Source organism: Neovison vison, chromosome 1 (genome assembly GCF_020171115.1).
Source record: "Neovison vison isolate M4711 chromosome 1, ASM_NN_V1, whole genome shotgun sequence".
Lineage (NCBI taxonomy): Eukaryota > Metazoa > Chordata > Mammalia > Carnivora > Mustelidae > Neogale > Neogale vison.
This window is the reverse complement of record NC_058091.1, coordinates 129,928,604-129,947,873: the sequence shown is the minus strand read 5'-3', so window position 1 is coordinate 129,947,873 and position 19,270 is coordinate 129,928,604. Positions and strand designations below refer to the sequence as shown.

Genomic DNA, 19,270 nt, shown 5'->3' with positions numbered 1-19,270 from the left:
CTAATGTGTAATGGTCCTACCTTTTTGGCTGTGGTCTAAGTGAGGTCTTGCTCATTCCTATCTTTTTTTTCTTTTTTTTTTTTCATGAGGGTTTCCCTGATCATCCCCCAAATATTTTTTGGCTTCTCTGAATTCTTAAAATAGTTCTGTGTGAAATATTTTTTTCAAGGCATATGAACATGGTTTATTCTGTACTCTGCTATTGGGACTCATCCTATATCACTTAACCTAAACACGAAACTTCTGAAAGGCAGGAGCTGGATTCTTGTTTTGGTTTGGTTTTTGGTTCCCGTTCCTTTATGTTTCCCACTGGGTCTGAGAGAGAACGGATCATAACTGAGTTGTCCTTGTCACCGAGCTATGCACTTTATAAGCATTTTCTGCTTTAATCCTCCAGACTCCCCAGTGCATAGCGCAGAGCCCCTCAGTCACACACATGGAAAGCACCCCCTGCGTATAGGTAATGAGCGGATAAAGGAGCCATGTGTCCCTCAGCTCGAAATCTAGCCTTCCGAGTTCCACTGTGCAAAGTCGGGGCTCTCCGCATTCACTCTTTTCCTTTGCCATCTGCCAGCAGAGGTACCAGAGGGAGACTGAGGCTGAGCCGGGGAAGCAAGCTGCTCCTTCTTCCACACTTGCTTGTCCTTGAGGGTGTCACCTGGAGATGGCCTGTCACCCTGCAATGGCCATTGTTCCAGTGTCCTGCTTTCTTCTGCACCTTCCCAGAATCAGCAGAGGCTCAGCTGCATGGGCTCCTAAGCTTCTCTTATGGCAGTTTCGGCTGCAGACCCTTTCTCCCCATCCCCAGCAGTCTGTGCTCCAACTCCACAGGGACCTTCTTTGAAGCCTCCAAGTTCTGATAACTCCAACATCTGCCCTCTGTTCTCCCAACTGTCAGCGTGGTCACTGCTTCCTCCCTGTCCAGTTACAATAACTGACATGGTCTGTATTTTCCCTATGAGACCCAGACTCCTATGACAAATGACAATCTTGAGAGATAGCTATGATTGTCTTCCTTTCACAAATGGAAAAATATAGACTCAGAGAGGTTTTTATTAACTTACCCGGGTCCCAGGACTATAAGCGGGGTAGAGTCAAGATTCGAACCCAGGCTTAAAGAACAAACAAAAAATGACAGCCCTGGATGGTGTACAAGTATTCGTGAAGTGGAGCTTCCAAGCTGTATGTTAATGATTTAATTTGTAAGATGGCCTGGAATATTTTGTGCATGGGCATATGGCATGTGATAATTCTGTTTTATAACTGGTTTTAATTTCAGCTTAGCTATGAGCTCACATTTGTCAGTGACGGTGTTCCAGACAGTTTTATCATTCACATTGCTGACCTGGAAGATATGTAATTGTCTGCGGTATCTGCCATGGAAATGATCGCTAGGCTATTCTGCCTTGCAGATCTAATCTAGGTGCTGTTTCGTTAGAGCAAACTGTCTTGGATCTGGCCATTCATTCTCCTGGGGAAAGGCCATTTTCTCTTAGGCTCATTTTCCTTCTTCATCAGCTTGTGCTGGTGCCATCCTGGGCTTCTCTTGGCTTGGGGAAAGGGAGCGGGAATTATGGAGACAATTGTCCCTGCTACACAGTTGGCACTCAGTATCAAAAAAGAGAGGCCAAAGGACAGATGTTCAGGAATGTGCATCCTCAGAATTGTGAATCAAATCAAACTGCTGTGTAAGGACAGATGCGAGGGTCTACATATGTACCCCTCAGCTGACGGGCAGTTACAGAATTGCACAGCGTGTTTATGGACATTTTAAAAGTATAGACGGAAAGGATAAACTGAGGGCGGGAGAAGGAAGTAAAACATCTCCTTGGTACTGGAAAAATACTGTTGGGAAAATAATCTTAATAGGGAACAAAGTCACAGAGAAAACAGTAGGTTGTTTCTCTCTGAGGATGCATATGTATCTAAAAACATTAAGGCCGTTGCTTCAAAAATGCTTCGGGGCTTGGTAATCTTTCTTAGCAGTTATATTTATTCTATATTTGAGATCGAATTTTATATCTGAGATTGAATATGCAGTTTGCAGCTGTCTTGGGGGAAGTGACATCATTTCCTCCTGTCCCCCAGTCCCAGCCTCACAGATGCATGTCCTTCCCTGTGGTAATATGTATTTTCACTCAGAATCTGTATTGCATTGTATTTTCCTTAGACCTTCGTCGTTCCTCTACTAGACACTGGAAGGCAGCTCCCAGCCTCAGGGTCTAGCACACTGTCTGAAGATTATGCTGGGTTCCAAGTGACTGTTTGCTGAATGAGTGATAAAGGTTATACATGTAATAAACTTGTGCAGAACTTGAAGGCGGGTTTCCCCAACCTTGGCACTACTGACATTTTGGATCAGATAATCCTTCTTTGTGGGGTTATAGGATGTTAACAGTATCTTTGGCCTCTACCCTGAGGATACCAGCAGGCTCCCCCACCTAGCCCCCCCACAATCCAGTTGTGACAACCAAAGGTATCTCCAGACACTGTCAAATATCCCGTGGAGGACAAACATCTCTGGTGGAGAACCACTGCTTTCAAGAATTGCTTTCTCAGTTACCAGTGCCTCAGACTCATATACCAAAACAAAAGATGGTGGGTTGCATTTTTTAAGTAGTCCTTCTTATGTAATATGAGAACTACCGGGTGGGGCGGAGAGCAGGAGGGGGGACTCCCTTGGACACTTGCCTCAAGTAATTTTTAATACATATAAATTGGATTATCTGAACTTGGATCTTCTGAAGGAATGAAATTGGAAAGTTAATGAGAGTTGGTGTTCCTGGGCTGTGAGGGCAGAGATAAATGTCTCCTCTAGACACTTCATTGTAGAACAGCAAATGAGCTGAGCAAAGAGGCCAAAAGCTTTGTCGTGCAATATACAGTCTTTCTATTTTAAGTAGTTTCCCCTTAGCCTCTGTGCGATGCCCCCCCGCCCCCCAGCCCCGTGTGTTTCGTCGACATCTATGGCTTCTGACCAACAGAGGATAGTGGTTGCAGTGAGTGAGCCCAGCATGCTCCCAAACTGTCCCCACTGTCCCTGGCCTGTGGGGCGCATGTGTGTGGAAGACCGGCTCCTCTGAACAGCTGAGAGGAAATCGGGGAAGAGCAGCCAGCTGTGTCTGCCTTGCATATTAAGGGCAGTGACCGTCCAAGGAATCTGGGGGCTATTTTCGTGCTCATTCATAGGGTAGAAGAGATTCAGATAAACAGGTGGGCTAAATGTGGGCAGGGTCTTAACAAATTTCAGCTCCAGAACCATTTTTGTGCCTTATTCTCTGCTGGTGGGCTGTGCTGTCTTGGTCTGGACGGAGCTGGCCAGTTGTCCAGGAGAGGACAAACTTGCCTTGATGGTTTCTAGCCGGTTCTGGGCCTCAGCTAGATCCAGCAAATAGGACACCGAACCCAAGGGCACAGGCTCTGGATATGCAGTTCCTCACTGGAGGGCGGTGGGCACATAAGGCTGATGGGTCTGGGAGGGGGCGGAGGCGGGGGATGGTGCCCCTGCTGGGTTCCCTGCTGGTGTGTTCTTGGGCTTGGGCTGCTGAGACCTGGGGTCTATGGGCAGCACCTGGCAGGCACCCTACAGCCTGTTTGCTGGGTGGTTGGAGAGTTACAGGAGGGACAACTCTCATGCTACTATTTTTCATATCTCATGGGTCTGCTTAAGGGCTTTTCTTTTTTAACCTTATATATTTTTTTTAACCTTATATTTTGAATAATTATATTCTCACGGAAAATTCAGAAAAGTACAGAGAGATTTCTCCTACCCTTCACTCTGCTTTCCCCCACTGTAACATCTTACATATAATATAGTACAATGTCAAAACCAAGACACTGATGTTGGTCCGATGAACTGAGCATATTCAGATTGTACCAGGTTTTATATACGTTTGTGTGTGTGTGTGTGTGTGTGTGTGTGCGCACATGTGTATAGGCATGCAGGGGCATGTGCATGCCTTTATAATTTGATTGCTTACGCTTTACAATCTGTTGTCACCCTGAAGCGGAGCAGATGCTCCTTAAGCCCCACCTCCACTGGCCCTCCACATCTCTGCCAAATCCATCCCTGGGCTTGTCCATGTTCTTCCTGCTGCAGGAAGGCAATGGCTCTCTCTTTCTCTACCTCTCTCCCTCTCTCTCCCTTGTGTGACTGTGGGTGGATGTGGGTTGACAAGTCTGAAACCTGCAGGGCAGGCCAGCATGGTAGAAACTCAGGCTGCATTTCTAACAGTCTTGCAACTGAGTTGCTTCTTCTGGAAACTCTAGTATTTTCTCTGAAGGCCTTTAGCTGATTGGAGGAGTCCCATGCACATTATGAAGGATCACCAGCTTTAATCAAAGTTTATGGACTGCAAATGTTAATCACACCCATGTAATGCCTTCACAGAAACATCTTGACCAAACAGATGGGCACCAGAGCCTAGCCAAGTTGATGCATAGAATTCATCACCACAGGGTGCATTTTGTGCTGTATTCATGGAACCCCCAGTAGCCCTTCCAACTGGGCGTTCACAAGCCTACTTGCTTTTATATGGTCCACAGTTAACTTGGGCATCAAATGTCTCTGAGTGCTTCCAAATGTTTCTGGGGTGGATATACGGAGGCCCCCACCAATGGCAGGCACGATGCTGAGTGCTTGGGCTATGGAGATTTGAAGAAGCCATCTGAATTTTCAGGAGTATACAAACAGAGATGTTCTGGCCCATGGAATCACAAAGAGTGAGCCAGTAACTGTGCTTGGGTGTCATTGATGATTGTAGAGGGAAAAGGTGATATGATCTAATCTGTACTTTCCTTACGTGCAATAATTTCTCTCCCTTCTATCCAAACCCTGACCTCTGTGGGAACTGTTATCGCATTCCACCAGCTCTTTCTCTTTATTCCTATGAATTTATGATCTATACTGATTATTTAGGGGGCTGATTATTATACTGATCTATACTGATTAATTCATTACCATGGCAACATTGTGTAGTTACTCAAAGCTTCATGTGATAATGCCTTGCCTCCTTAAACAGTTTCAGAACCCTGGGGCCAGGACCTTGCTATTATATGTTATTATATCATATTCCATTCTCTTATAGTTTGATTACAACTCCCTTCTCATCATATTTAACACACACCTCCAATGGCAGGTGCTAACTCAGTGTTTTCTGGATTAGTGGCTCTGGCTTTCTGAAAACATGTTTACCTCTCTCTGCAGTGTAAAAATCAATCTGGCCAATTTCCTGTAGATGTCTTTAGAGAGGTTTAGACCTCTCATAGGAAAACTTTGATTGCCTTCTCCTTTGGTCTTCTGCACGTTCACAGTCCAGCTCAACCACCCCATCCCAGGATTCCAACGGGGGTTCACTCCCCTGTCTTTCCCCCAGTCTCCCATGGCACCCGTGTATAGCTCCATCATTGTGACTGTGGCAATGATCACTAATCTGTTTCCTTAGGTTACACCAGGGCATAAGCTGTGAGTGGTTAGGAACTATGCTGTGTTTATGCATCATCCGATAACCAGCATCTAGTCTAGGGGGCATGCTCTAGTATGTCAGATGGTTGGATACGTAGATGGAAAGGAGAGAAGGTCAGATAGCTTGACCCAGAAGGTTAGATGAGCTTTCACTTCCCGCTTTGGTGGGGGCTGGCAGTTATTGGAGAAATCTGAGTTGTGAGGCCAGTGGTATCAATCTCTCTCCCCGCCAACACCAGGAAGGCTCTCTTGGAAGGTGCTAGTGCATTGACGTTGTCATCATCATCGTGGAAATTTTGCTGTGGCACTTAGGATGGAGTTTCTGAGTGTGGTTGAAAATCTAGGGCCAGGTCAAATAGTAGCAGATACTCCTTAGTCATTTTTCGGAAATCTTTTCCCAAAATAACAAACAGAACTTCCTTTTCCCTTAAATTGGATGATTACCAATTCTGCAAGTTTCTATTTCATTTACCACACACACCCACTTATACCCGGATCTGGAAGTCCCTTTTCTTGCCTGGCCATCTTTTGATTGGGGTGTCTTATTTGTTTGTGTGATTCCCAGGACAGCTTTCAAGGGTCACTGGATCCCTAAAAAGAGGACGTATGTCAGGCTCCATGTGTAAGTGAGATGTCTTTGCTGGAAATTCATTACCATGGCAACATGAAATTAACTTTCTTCTTCTGTCCTTGATGGCACTGTGGTGCCTTCCTCCTGCCCCTTCCCTCAGACTCCTTCCCTGCCTTTGAAGATAAAGTGTTGACTTACAACGTGGTGAATGTATTCTAGCTATGTTGCTCTGTTATTTCCTGATCTCCTCTAGTCTCTGCCTTTCAAATCCTGTTACTATAGGACTGCACAGGGGAGGCCCTCTGATGGGACAGGATTTCAAGTAACAACAGCTCCACCCAGATTCCGCTGTCTTTGGTAGCATTTCCTTGGGAACTGACCCACACGCCGAAGTAAGATCTATCTATGACTTTGTTCTCGTTTTATCTTGGGCATGCAGATGGCGGATTCAAACTGCTTCAACATGGCTCTTGATATCAAACATAACAAAAATGGAAGGAACACCGTCACCTTGGAATGCCACCTGTTTGTAATATATGAGGCCAAGAACTATAACACCCTGCAGCTGCCTGGTAACATTGATGAATGTGTTCTTGGGTCGCTTCTAACTGGGAAACACATGGACTCCATGAGAATTCATTACTGACAAAAAAAAAAAAAAAGTGTGGGAACGTGGGCTGCCCCCTTGATGTCTGAGTCACAGTCCCCTGGAATGACCTGAGGTTGGCTTCCATCAGATTAGGAGGCCACGGTTTTTGAGCCATAACAGAAATGTTAAAGACCATAAAGAGAGAAATGGTAATGAAGCTGAGCTTCGATCCAAAAGACCTGAACAAATGTCTCACCAAAAATAATGACCCATTGGAGGCTGTTCTGCTTGACCTTTTGCATCTTAGGAGTAGATCAACAATGAATTCTAAATGCGCAGATTCATCCTGTGTTATCTAGGATGCCCCACAGTGCAGACTCTTACAATGAGGATGAGAGGAACTTGAACTTGTCTCCTAGCTGGCAGAGAGTGCATCTTAGTGGCTCGAGAACAGGAATTCCTACTCAGCTTCTCATTCATTTGACTGCATACCTGACATGGCCAGAGGAGCCCCTGAATTTGGAGGCATAAAGCATATCAGAAAATGCTTCTGGAATAAATGAAACAAGATGGGATTGGGAGGGAGACAAACCATAAGTGACTCTTAATCTCACAAAACAAACTGAGAGTTGCTGGGGGGAGGGGGGTGGGGAGAAGGGGGGTGGGGTTATGGACATTGGGGAGGGTATGTGCTTTGGTGAGTGCTGTGAAGTGTGTAAACCGGGCGATTCACAGACCTGTACACCTGGGGATAAAAATACATTATATGTTTATAAAAAATAAAAATAGGGGTGCCTGGGTGGCTCAGTGGGTTAAAGCCTCTGCCTTCGGCTCAGGTTGTGATCCCAGGGTCCTGGGATCGAGCCCCATGTCGGGCTCTCTGCTCCGCTGGGAGCCTGCTTCCTCCTCTCTCTCTGCCTGCCTCTCTGCCTACTTGTGATTTCTCTCTGTCAAATAAATAAAATCTTAAAAAAAAATAAAAATAAATAAAAATAAAAATAAAATAAAAAAAAAACAAAGAAAATGCTTCTGCTCTCATCTGGATGATAAAACTTCCAGCATCTAATTATAATCCTACAAGATCAAAGACACTGAATATAAGATACATGTATGCTCTTAATCTCTTATTTTAAGGTCAAAGTATAGTCAACATTTTGCAGTCTTCTGTGTGCAAGGCACGTCTCCCATGGACACACTCCAAACTACCTTACCCAGTCCCTCTTCATTTAAAACTCAGCCTTCCCGATAGTGTTGCCATTCATTCTTTCAAGAGTATTTATTAACTGTTTAATATCTGCCAGACACTGCTAGCTGCTGTGGGACCGGGGTGGGGTAGAAGCCTTTAGACCAGGCCGGTCTACCCAGGGCTCTACTGCTGATTGACTAATGTCCAAATTAGCAGGGTTTCCTGAAAGTCTGGAAGCATCCAAGGAACTTGCCTGTTCTGTTTGGTATGGATAATTATTTAACTTTCTGTTACTAATCTGGAGCCAACCCATACGGAATAGAAAACTGGAGAAAAGTTAGACCATTCTATTTCTTTTGTTTTTAATGGAAAATAAGACCTCCAAACATGCATCTCAACTATAATTCAAGGGTAGGGATTTGCACTTCACCAGCAGATAAAACCTCTTCCCTGGGCAGGATCCTCTGGAAGGCTTCACGCTTCTTGGCTTAGTAATGTCAGGAACCATGGCAGTGTTTGCTGACACGGAGGCACAACCAGGATACACCCATCACATTTCATGTCTGCATTTCCTGCAAATCTGTCTGTTTTCTGACGGGGGACGAGAACCAGGCCATGATGCACAGGTGGTTTCCTAAGTGTGTGGCTATGAAGATGAACTCTGGGACTGTTCTTTAAATGCTGGGCGTGCTAAAAAGCTATTCTCTCCTGCTTCTGAAAGTCGTGAACTAGGTTCAGTTTAAAAGGAAAAGTTAAGGAGTATGTCCTTGGCGGCTGGTATTATGGAATACGAAGCGTGAGTGAGTAGGGGTCAGTAAACGGGCTGAGAGGTAATATCTGACACCAGCCCTGTCTTTGCTCATTTATAGAACTGGATTCGAAGCCAAAGATCCAGATGGTTCTAAGATATATATGAATCATTGACTCTGTCCCCTGTCTTGTGGGTGACCAGGACATCAGGTATTAATATCCCCATTTTGTGATTGAAGAGGCTGAGATCTAGAGCAGCGAAATGACTGATTTCAGCCTCTAAACTCAGCCTGCTGTGGCTCTGCCCCTAGACTGCTGTATGTGAGAGACAAATAGCAAGGGAGGTCAACTGACTAAGAGAAGGAAACAGAGCTTTGGACAGAGGCAAAATGAGTTCAAACACATGCACCAAGACTGTATTCCTCTTATGTCTCAGGGTGATCACAAGGAGGGACAAGGCAAGCTGGCCCAGCTCCCCAGTTTTGCTAGGCTTGCTGGCTAGGCTCGCCTGTGAGGACCGTTTGCTAGGATTGCGTAGATCATTCACTCTGCAAAGCCATTTCTCATCATAAAGGACACTGGTAAAGCACAAATGAAAAAGCAGGGGTGTTAGAAGGTTTTTGCAGGAATCAAGAAAAATAATTCATGAAGCATCTGCATTATAGATATTCAATCACTGGGCAAAGAAAGGATGGATTCTGTGGGAAAGGCAGCATAGACTCTACTTCTTGTGGCCATACAAAATGAAACCAACTTCTTTTTAAAATTTTCTTTTTCACGTTAAGAGCACTCTAGGATTAAAATAATTTAGTAAAGTTCAATAGATTATTTCTTAAATAAAACCTGGATGTCAGCTAGGGGCTCTCAGCCCTTGAGATATAAATAGAATCGCGTTGAACATAACCAGTGTGGGGGGATGTTCTTCAACACTGATTCTCAAACTTTGCCACATACTGGAGTCCCCTGGGGAGTTCAGGCAAGATACCGATGCCTGGGTCCCATCCTAGACATTCTGGATACTACCTGGGCATCGCGATTCTTATATACTTCTATTGTCTAGCCTTGTTTAGAAAACCACTGCCATAAGCCACACCAAGTAGTGTACTCGTTCCCTGAGCTTAGGATCACATTGGATGGGCTTCTAGATCTACCATGGATCATTCCAGGCTAAAAGTTTAATCCCTTCATGAATTTCCCAAGAAATGTCCTCACAAACCTTCTCACAAATTTTATAGATTTTATTGAGATTACTGGGGTAGGGGTAGGGGGAGGGTTCACTCTATTCCTGTCTCCTCCCCACCCCACCCACAGCTTCTTTCTCTGGAGAAACAATAAAATATTTCCCACTGTCTCAGTGCTGAGGACTTGGAAGCACACCAGGCACCCCAGGGCCTTAGCAGCTACCCCACTGACTTGTAAAGGAATCTTGCAAGAAAGGCAGGGCTCCTGCTTAGTTAGAATTCTTGGAACAGCCCTTGAGAAATTTTTTTCTATTTTATTTCAGGAACATTGACTCAATGCCAAACACTTCCCCAGGCATGAAAAGGTTTGAGATACGGGCTCAGGGACCAAGAGGATAGAGCTAAAAAGGTAGATACTGAGGGCTGTTGGGGGAAGAGGGAGCATAAGGTGGAGGGTACGTGAGGGGAAGTGGGAGGTGTGGGCTGGGAGCAGCCTGGCCATGAGGACAGGTGGGAAGCCTGCACGGGCTCACTCAGACCTCTGCGCTGAGACAGGAGCAGTCCCTTGGGGTAGGGATCCAAGTGATCCCTGAAGTTAAAAACCAAAAACCAGCTTGTGATTGTACATTAAAGACAATCTGGTCTTAATTAAGGAGGAGATTAAGAGATCAGCTGTGTCTTTTGTGGTCTAATTGGGTTTACTTTCCTCTGCCCTCTGTGTCCATAAAGGTGACCAAGGTCCACAGTTAGTCTCAGGAGCGTCATTGGGTGTCATTCTTGGCAAAGTGTGTCATATTGTGTATGTTTGATGTCTGTCCATAAACCTCCATGACATTTGGGGATGGAATGTCAACTTGCCCATCTACTTTGTACTGAGCATTTTTTTTTTCTTCTTTGGCGGCTGCCTGTGTTCCGGGACATAGGCTTAAATACAGTCTACACAGAAAGAACAATTTCTTCATTTTCAGAAGGGAGGTAGGGTTTAAGCTATAAACTCTACAGACAAGATCACTGTAAGAATTTGAGGATGAAAAAAAAAAAAACAAAACCAAACCAAAACAACAACAACATACAGTCCCTTTCCTATTTCGGAATTCTCCACTCTGATAACCTCTTGTTCTTCTGATTATGCTATGTAATACTTACTGGATAATTGTGGGTTGGGTGACTCAGGAAATGTTGACAAACAACCAGACAGCGGGAAGTAAGGGATTAAAGTGATTTTGGAAACGATTCACCTGCTCATTTACCTCCTCCAGTGTTTGGCTAACACATTTCCCTTTTAATAAGTCTCCATCTCAATTTGTCTTCTCCCAATACAAGGGGCCATAAAGATCATGTTTTCCCCACATTCTCAGTACTCGGACTGGGGTGTAAATGTTCCTCCAGTGCGGCTGTGTTTGGGACATAAATTTGAAGCCAGAGCAGCTAGTGGAACCTGCTAACAATTGGACTTTTCCATTTTTGGTGGATGCCCAGAAAATGGGGTAAAGATGTTACTTCAACAGAGGAGACAAGAAGCCAAATACTGCTTGTTTATTGATCCAATCACAAACATGTTAGGAGCTCCCACCACGGACTGAGTACCGTATAAGGTGCGAGGATATACAGGCGGGTTTGTTTTAGGCATAACCCCTGACGTTTTGGAGCACAGAGCGTAGAAGGACAAAGGAACAGTAAAAGACAGTCTCCACACTGCGTAGCTACAAGGCACGGTGAGGAACAAAGGAGGTGTGTGTAATCCAGCGTGGGTGGTTACGGATAACCAGCCACAGTCTTCAGGGGAGAGTCCCTGGGGGTCACACTTGTAGCTCTGACCATAGGCAGGGGCTGTTTGAAACACTATATGTGTATTAGCTCAAATCCTTGCAAAAGTCTTAAGAGGCTTATTATCTCTATGTTTGAGTCCCGAGAACTGAGGCAAGGAGAGTTTAAGGAAAGTGGACAGGGTCATCTGAACCTCTGGAAGGGGCTGGAGTATGAACCCAGGCAGACTGTCTGTCTACGGGAACTCTTTGCCAGGAAACTTGGGGCAGAAACAGCATATGCAGAAACAGCCTACAGAGAAACTCTGAAGAAACTCTGAAGTCCCAGAGAGCTTGTAATTGCTGGGAATGTCACATTTGCCAACAAAGCCCTTTGTGTTATCAGGTCCGTTCTGCATTTGTAACGTTCACCTTGAATATTATAAGTGCAGCCAGTTCAGGAGCACCTGGGTGGCTCAGTCCATTAAATGTCTGACTCTTGGTTTAGGCTCAGGTCATGATCCCCGGGTTGTGGGATCGAGTGCCATGTCGGGTTTTCCTCACTCTGCGGGGAGTCTTCTTGTCCTCTTCCCTCTGCTTTTCCCCCAACGCCCCCACTCTCTGTCTCTCTCTTAAATAAATAAATAAATGCTTTAAAGTAGTGCAGCCAGTTCAAGTTCTTCAAAGACTTGAGGTCACAAGTGGGTGGTGTTTGCTTGAACATACACAGACCCTAAAGATCCTAGAGTCACCTCTGGAAGGATCCTGGAAAGTCCAGAAGACTTAATTTTCTTTCTTCTCTTGTTTAGAATGGTACCAGACAGATCGATTTCTGCCTTCTTTCTGTGTATTTCCCAAGAAGCAGCCAATCTTGATGGAGCACAGGTTTCTGTGGCTGTTGGGGTTAAGAAGAACCTCTGTAGGTTCTTCTGTCTGTCTTCAGTCTGTAGGAGTACCTGGGTGGCTCAGTGGGTTAAGCCTCTGCCTTCAGCTCAGGTCATGATCTCAGGGTCCTGGGATCAAGCCCCGCATCAGGCTCTCTGCTCAGCAGGGAGCCTGCTTTGCCTGCTCTCTCTCTGCCTGCTTCTCTGCCTACTTGTGATCTCTGTCTGTCAAATAAATAAATAAAATCTTTAAAAAGAAGAAGAAGAAGAAGAAGAAGAAGAAGAAGACGACAATGACGAAGAGCCTCTGCCATCAGTCCCTGGCCTGTGTCTTGCTGGTGAGCTCTGAGTTCTCACACTTTGGCTCCGCTGAACTTCTGACCGTCATGGGGAATTGCACGACTGTACCGCTTATGTGCAGGTGCACCCCACACCACCTTACCCTTTGCAGCCCTTAAATACCCCTCCCTGCCCACACACGTGCACATACTCTATAAAAACAAAAACTCCAGCCCTGTCTCACTTTGGCCTTCTAGGCAAACCATCTGAGGGGACTCTTTCTAGAAGCACTAGGAATAGCTACCTCTACTCAGAATTTAAGTCAAGGTGACAGCTAGCGATCACCCACCTCACCGAGTTCCCTTTCCTCACCTGTAGAAGGAGCCACTTGGCACCACGTTAAGCTTCACACTTCCTTCTGGTGCCTGTCTCTCAGATGCCCTGGAGGCAGGGGCTGTGGAGCCCACACTGTGGGGCTCAGCGCCTGCACCGTCGACAAAACCTCCAAAAGTGAGATGCGGGGCCTTGGGCTCAAAAAGGCCAGATCTTTTTTTTTTTTTTAACTTTTTTTTTTTTTTTTTGCAATAATGGTAGATTTACAAGAAGTTGCAAAAAAAGAGTACAGAGGGGTCCTGTGTATCCTTGACCTGCCGCCACTCATGGTGACTTCTTACACAACTGGATCTCAGAGCCAAGGCCGCAGCCCGGGTACCATCTACAGACCATTTGCAGATTTAACCAGTTTTTACACGCATGCACATGTGTGTCTGTGCACACACGTGCATGCGTGGTTCTATGTAATTGTATCACCTATAAACACCACCACAATCAAGAAACAGACATAAAGGATCTTTCTAGCGCTCCCTTTGATAATTATCCCCTTCCCTACCCCTAGCAACCACTGATCTGTTCTCCATCAATATAATTTGTCATCTTGAGAATGTTCTATAAATGGATCTATCTTTTGAGATAAGATTCTTTTTTTTTTTCCATTTGGCATAACATCCTTGAGATCATTCAGGTGGTGGTGTGTATCAATAGCTCATTCGTGTTGGTTGCTGAGCGGTATTCTGCTGTATGGATGGATCGTGGTTTGTTTAACTATTCACCTGCTGAAGGACATTTGGCCCGTTTAAGGCGATCACAAATAAAGCCCTTGTGATCTTTCACATACAGGTTTTATGAACTATGTCATTTTCATTTCTCTGTGATAAATGCCCAGCCCCGGGATGGCTGTGTCCTATGGTAAATGTATGTTTAGTTTTCTAAGAAACAGCCCTCCCTGTTTTCCAGAGTGGCTATACATTCTACATTCTCTCCAGCCATGTAGGCAGGTCCTCTTAAAAAAAATTCTTGATGGAGAAGCGTGTTCCCTGGAGAAAAATCAGAGGAGGAGCTCATCGTGCTGGGCAGGGGTCAGTAACTTCTGCACCTGCTCAGCCTTGGGGATTGGGATGAGACTCCCTCCGTGACATGAGAAGAATGTTCCCAGGAACGATTCAAACACTAGGAGCCATGATGTGCACAGGCAGCCATGGCTGATTATTGCTGATGCTCATACGGGGTGGGTAGGCTTGGATGACTGTGGCAGGGAGCTCCTTCCTTAGCCACCAGACTTCCTTCCCAATGCTGCCCACAGGGCCTGGGAGGCGATCTTGGCCACACTCCGTCATACGGAGGCCTGCAGAGCAAGTGTTAATTCTTGAGATTTGTTTCCCTAATGCTTTCTGGTATGAGATCAACTTGATGTATTTTTCATCCCCCTCGGGTACTGCTCTCTCCACGCGTGGTAATGAATTGTCCATGCTGCCTCCAATCCCCCATCAGACTCACAAGAGGAAAAAAAAAATCAATTTACACTTTTCCTAGGAAGCAAGCCTATTGACAGAGCTGACCTGTTGTCTCAGTCTGTCGGGAAGCTATGACAAAATACCACAGATCGGGGGCTTCAACAAAAGACATTGATTTCTCACAGTCTGTAGGTTGGATGTTCAAGGTGCGGGCTGATGTGGTTTGTGGTGAGGGCCCTCTTCCTGGGGTAGAGATGGCCTCCTTCTCAAAGTGTGTTTGTGTAGCAGAGAGAGAGTGAGCTTGCTCTGGTCTCTTCCTCTTCTAAAGACCCTAGTCTCTGCCTTCGGCTCAGGTCATGATCCCAGGGTCCTGGGATCAAACCCCGCATCGGGCTCTCTGCTCAGCAGGGAGCCTGCTTCCCTTCCTCTCTTTCTGCCTGCCTCTCTGCCTACTTGTGATCTCTGTCTGTCAAATAAATAAATATAATCTTAAAAAAAAAAAGACCCTAGTTCTAGCATGGGGCCCCTCGCATGACCTCATACAATGCTAATCACCTCCTAACACCATTGTGGTTTAGGGCTTCAACACATGAATTTTGAGGGTATACAAACATTCAGTCTATAACACGTGTTAAGATCCTCCTCATCACTGTTAGCAAGTTGGCCAAGGGGCCATTCAGGGACCCTGTCTCCAGATGTGACCACCCTGATGTAGAATGAAGAGCAGGGCGCCCTCACAGAGAGGCCTTTGAAGGAAGAGGAAGTGTTCAAGGAGGATCACCAACTCCTTTTTTATTAGAGAGTAAGAGGCACAGAATCTCCAGGGCATGAAATCAATACTTCCTAAAGGTACCATGGAGATCTCCTGAAATGGTGAGGTGGGTACCAGAGTTTCTGCCATAGGGTCTTGTACTGAAAACAGGGAAGCAGAATTCCACATTCTCCAAACCAGTTCACCATGTCTTCCTGTATCCTCCACATTGTGAGACGGAGACAGAATAGGTCTTCTGGATGTCCCAGATCTGCAATAGAGCTCTCCCTGTTGGGGAGGAGGGAGATGTTTCTATGGGAAACTTCTCGTTAGCGCTCTGCCACTTGTGTGATAGACCACCCTGGAAATAAGACCCCATAACATGAATAACATAGGACTACAAGCTAGAGGTCGATGCCAGAGGAGAAAGGGACCCGCTGCCTTTGGCTTGGCAGCCCATCTACCAGCAAAATAAACCCCTAAGCAAAGAAAGGGCTCATTTCTCTGCTTCCCAAATCAACACAATCCTACTACTTCCCTCCTGATTAGAAGATTAAAAATAGTTGTGCTAAAAATAACAAAAAAAATTATACTGGAAGAGAGCAAACTGACAGGAAAAATAAGACGGGAAACCTAATTTCAAATTGATAAATGAGAATAGTGCACCTGCCGAAGGCCCACGGCCTTCCTGCTTCCCCCTCCCCGCCCACACTCAGGTTAAATGAAGCACATGTTAATCGCAGCAAAGTTTTACGTAGACCTCCCTGACTCAGCTCTTCACCTTTCTCTTTCACGTCATGGCTGTAACCATGTGGATATTGTTCAGCCTTTTCATGCCATCTGTTCATGTGTTTTCAGAACATGACATTTAAAAAACTGTTGTTGTGTGGAAACATCACTAGACAAGGCTGGTGAACCTAGAGCAATTCCAAATACCTTTGTCCGGGCTTAAACCTGGGAGAAGTGGAAAGAAAAGTCCTGGACTGGGAAACCTTTTCTGATACAGAGAGATATAAATAATAAGTGCTGCCAACAATGTGTAATCATAAAAAATTGGAAGCAACCAAAATATTAATCAAAAGGAGAATGGATGCAATTGTAGTCAATACGACTAATTATCTACGCGGCAGCTGTGAAAATGAATTCACCAAAGCTACGCGTGCTAGCTATCGCCAGGAATAATGTCAGACATTGGTCCCCAAAGAAATTGTTCAGGCAACTCTCTTATTAATTCCAATAATTTTAAATTAGGTTTTTTTCTGCATGGCCAGTCTTATTGCATGTGTATAATAACATTTTTGTTCCCTCCTTTTAAGTCCTTAAATATTTTATTTTTCTTGTCTTACTGTGCTGGCTGGGGGCTTCAGTGCAGGATTGGATAGGAGTGAGGCTGGTGGGCAGGCTTATCTCCTCCTTGCTTTTAAAGAAAATAGTTGCAGTGTTTTGCCATTAAATCTGACGTTCACTGTGGGTCTGTATTTTAGGTATGTTCAAGGTCTATATATATAGTTTTAAAGATTTTATTTATTAATTTGACAGAGAACACAAGCAGGCAGAGAAGCAGGCAGAGAGAGAGGAGGAAGCAGGCTCCCTGCTGAGCAGAGAGCCCGATGCAGGGATCGATCCCAGGACACCAGGATCGTGACCTGAGCCGAAGGCAGAGTCTTTAGCCCACTGAGCCACCCAGGTGCCCCTAGGTCTAGATTTTTTATATATTTTTATGTAGGCTCCCCGCACCCACCATGGGGCCCAACATGGAGACTAAACTCACAACCCTGAGATCAAGGCCTGAACTGAGAACAAGAACCAGACTCTTAACTGAGTCACCCAGGCGCCCCCGGAGAGCTGGTTTTAAAAGTTCAATCTAGTATTCTTAAAAAAAAAAAAAAAATCGGTTTATCTTAGTCAATTCTTATATATATATGAGAATCTCTAATACATTTGTAATTATTTCTCATTTATTATTGGGTTTTCTTTCCTTAATGTCCTGATGTTTATATGCTCCTTTGTCCCCTTCTTTCTAACATTTTGATTCAAGTGTTTGGGTTTTTTTCCCTTTTTACTAATTTGAAAGTAATATACAACATTGCTAGTTTTTTAAGTAGTTACCCTTGAATTTCTAACCTGAAAATTTTACTTAATAAAGCTTAAAATGAAACATTACTTTTTTTGTGCTTTTTCTCCTGGTATGTATGTATTTATTTATTATTGTGGTAAAAAACACATAGCATTACATTTATCATGTTAATCATTTTTAAGCATACAGTTTGGCAATGTTAAGTATAGTCACACTGTTGTATAACCATATGACAATAGAAGTTTTTTGTTTTGCTGAAGTAAACATGAATTTAACCCTCTCCCCGAAAAATACAAGGACAAGGTCATCAGAATGCTTTATGTCCACTCACCAGCTCCTTCCTTCAGATGCTATTATTATCCTGTAGTTTGTGCTGAATTATTGCTTTCTGGGAGGCAGCCTCCAGTATGGCTCCCAGTGGTCCCTGCTCCTAATTCACACCCTTATGCAAAACTTCCCCCTGAGACCTAGTGCCTTGCTTCTAAGCAGTAGAGCATGGCAAACGTGGTGGGACGTTGCTTCTGAAATTAGGCTACAAACAAACAAACAAAGGCCTTTCTTGCCTTCTCATGCTCTCTTGCTTAGAGCCTTTGCTCTGTGGGAGCAGGGCGCCATGTTGTGAGTGGCCCTGTAGAGAGGCTGTCATGGCAAAGAACCAATGGCTTCCGACCAACAGCCATGGAGGACCTGAATCCTGCTAACAGCCATGTGAGTGAGCTCAGAGTGACCTTGTGGGGCCTGACTCTAGCCACGTAGTCATAGGAGTTTGGGAGCAGATCTTATCCCTGTCAAGCTTCAAGACGGCTGCACTCTAGACCAACCCCTTGACCAGGCTCTCAAGAGACCCCATGTCAGGGACACCCAACTACTCCTGCAGGGAACACCTGTGAGATGGTAGTATCTGTGGTTTGAATCTGCTAGGTTTTACAGTAATTGGTTATGCAACAGTGGAAAGCAAATACATTCCCTTTTCAAATTAGACATTATTATCATCCTTACATTCATTGCTTATTTGAGTTTTCTAATTCTTTGCTTGCCATTCCATCTTGCATGTCCAAACCAGCTTCAGAGAGATCATTTTATTTCTTTCTGAAGTATCTCTTGGAAAGTGTCTTTACTGGGAATCTTCTGTAGGCAAACTCCAGATTATGTTTCTTCAAAAAAATTCTGTGATTTAATTTCTAGGCTTGGGTTTTCTGGATCATGAAGATAATACACATTTGGGTCCCAAACTATGGGCTTTCTGATCTGCAGCTGCTAATTCTTGGGGAAAACTTATTTCTCCAGAGGCCAGGAAAGTTAGATAAGTTTCCTTGTCTTTTACTTTTGCTGACTTATTATTTTTTTTTTCTTATTCACTTTTTAAAATTGTGGCTATAATGTTTTGAAGGACCGAACTTCCTGAAGGAGTCAATTTCCCATCTTGCATAGCACAAGACTATGCTGCCAGACTCCCACACCGTCACTGAAGCCTGAGTTCTGGTGCTTGGAGACAGGCAAATTTTCTGAGAGTGGACAAGACTTCAGTGCTGGTTTTCCTCTACATCTGGGCTTTCTCTTTGTTTTGGTTCCTGGAGACTTCCTACGTTTTCTTACAAGATGAGCTATGCATCCAAAAATCAGGACACTTGATACCTGCTAGCAAGCCTGTGCTTTGTTCAACCGCTGATTCAAATAAACCAAGAGCCACTGGTAATTTTTCTTCAGTTGTTTTTTTTTTTTTTAAACAAACACACTCACTTAAGTACTGCTCTTTAATTTAGTTAAAACCAAAGCCAAGCGTGAGGCAGAAAAGCTATTGTCCACCCTGGAAAAATTACCTTCCGGCCCACACTCCACGCTACTTGAATCCCTAACAGCTCAGTGTAGGTCAGGCTTGAAATTAGACTTTCTGCGGGGAATCAAAGCTCCTAGTACTTCCCTTTTGGAATAGCCCAGGATTCAGACCCAAGACAGCTGACTCCAATGGAGTGAGGACTGAAGGTTTTGGGCATTTAGGCATT

General features: G+C 44.7%; 1 protein-coding gene across 1 annotated transcript in view; it reads right to left on the bottom strand.

Annotated features, from left to right (window-relative positions):
• Positions 1–19,270, bottom strand: part of LY86 (lymphocyte antigen 86) — a 58,094-nt gene that overhangs the window by 26,518 nt on the left and 12,306 nt on the right. The gene's annotated exons all lie outside the window — the stretch shown is intronic.